A 2,414-nucleotide genomic window follows, 5' to 3' on the forward strand; every position below is an offset into this window, starting at 1 on the left:
GAACCCGCCACCTTAGGTGTATGTGGCTGGCGCCTTAGCAGGTTGAGCTATAGGCGCCGAGCCCAGAGAGGTGTTTTGTTGCTAGACACATGATCATCAGGAGGCTCTTCTCGCTGCCTCCCTGGGCTCCATGGCAGGTGTTCTCAGCATTAGTGACTCGGTCTTGGTTTGACAACGTGCACATTTTCCCCTTTTGATTGAGATCTTGCTCTAAAAGCATCAGTGATCAATCACCAATCAATCACCCTGTAAAGGTCTGATGTCCCCCAGGGCCGATCTGGCTCCCTTGGAGGAAGTGCATGACTGTTGGGAGTCAGTGTCAAAACCCTTCAGCCACATTTGAGCAACAAGGGAGCTATGAAGGGAGCGAGTGCCAGGCTAAGTCCGCCTCCAGCCATTCTCCATTCAGGGTGTCTTTCTCGTAGACTTCCCTATCAGCTCAGAGTGCTGGGCAGCATTCTTTTGTTAGAACTGCACTTCTGAAAAAATTTGATAAGTAGAACAAACAAAGTTTAAAAAGGGAAAATATAAAGCAATAGTAATATGACAAATCTTTGCATAATCGTTTTGAGCCATGATTCTGGGTTTAAAAGGCAATCAACTGAATAAGTCAAATAACCACCAGGAATTAGGTGAGACCTCTTATAATCGAGGCCTGTCTTCTTATTTTGCATACATGTGTCTTAACTTTCTCGAGGAATTTATGTAGTATTAGCAATTACACAGCCCTTTCTCCACAGACAGATACTAAAAGACCTCTTAGCTCAGGCTCTGTTAAGTCACCTGCAGAAGGCACCAACTGTGGAATTTCAATTACACCATTGTCCTGCCAAGTGAAGAAAACAGGCATTGGGGAGTTGGAGTACGATGTGGAGTCCTGTCCCATCATTTTGGGGAAAGCTGTTGACAGCGTGGACCAGCTTCCCGTCCTGGTCTGAGTGTGAATGTCTCTGGTTATGGCACTGGGCAGTTTGCTGAACTTTCTTTGTGGCCCATATATCAGGTGTGACACTGGTTCCTTAAAATTCAATTTGTAGGGATTTAGGAACAGTTTCTGTTTTAGGTAATTCTATGGAAGAAAGTTGGGCAGGAGGAATCCAGAAGAATTCAGATTTTAGTGTACATTTAGATAATAAGAACTTGAAAGCAGTGTACAGGGCCATAGTCTAAGAACAGGTGTGTGATCGTTTTTCTTGAAGAAACGTAACTTTTTCTCCCTACATTGAGCACCTGGGAATCTCAAATTTTAAAACCTCTTGAGGCTAGGAAGCCAAAGAAGTTCAACTTTAGATTTTATTAAGGGCCTTAATTTTTCTGGGCCTGCCAGGAAGTGACAATTTCTATTCAGTCACTATGAGGCTGGGAATGCTTACACATTCCCTACCATGAGGGCCTAATCAAAGTCTGGACAATAGAAACAGTGTTTCCAATTTTATCTTGCTATAAAGAGAGAGCAGATGTTTATGGAACTTATAGAAATAATTATAAACTATGTCATAAAAAATAAGAATATTCATAAAAAGTTTCTGAAGTTTTCTGTAATCAAGTAGGGATAAACAGCAAATGATATAGTCAAATGGAGGGACCCCCCAAATAGAGCAGCCCCCAAATCAGGTGTTCCACCTAGGATAAGTGAACAGGTCAACCCGCAGCCTTCCCACCGTTAAAACCTCCATCCATCACTGCCCACTTGCCGATTTCCTTCTGGAACTCTCTTGCCCTGATGGGGGTGGAAATAAAAGCCCATGTTGCCCACACAGACCCTGGATTCTGTTTTCCTTTCATTTCAAGGAACGATTTTTATTTAGGTCCTTGATCTCTCCGCAAATGCTTCCACCTTTGTTCACAAAAGTACGTTTTACCAAGTTGCCATAGACTATAGATAGCTTAAGAGAGAAAATTCGCTTAAATGTGAAGAGCAAAACATTTAGGTAAACAACTGGCAATGTTTTAAATAAAAGTCATAAAAACATAATCAAGAATTTATTATACACTTGCTTGATTTTGATTAGCAGTTTTCTAAACTTTGTTTCATCAGAGTTCTAGAAATTTTTATATAGCCTATTGATCTTAAAGTCATCAGAAATCTGTGTTCAAGAGAATTTATTAGAGTCCTTTTCATGAAAAGCAACTTTGAGCTACAGCTGATGAACAATGCTCTGTGAGAAAAATCGAAATAATAACTCTGGATGACAAAAACTTAGAATTGCCACGGTCAAAAATTTGATGAAAGTTCACAACTGACAAGGAAATTTAGTTATTACGATACATACAGAACTTTAAGATAACAACCAGAATTGTGACCAACAGCATCTCATCAGGACCAGCGGACTTCATTTCCCGTGGTGTTTAAAATGCATCAGGAATGTCCCCATATAAATGTAGCTTAAAGAGGATTTTTTTTTTTTTTTTTT

The sequence above is a fragment of the Otolemur garnettii genome, unplaced genomic scaffold, assembly GCF_000181295.1.
Source record: "Otolemur garnettii isolate 467f Iridium unplaced genomic scaffold, OtoGar3 scaffold00056, whole genome shotgun sequence".
NCBI classification, from domain to species: Eukaryota; Metazoa; Chordata; class Mammalia; order Primates; family Galagidae; genus Otolemur; species Otolemur garnettii.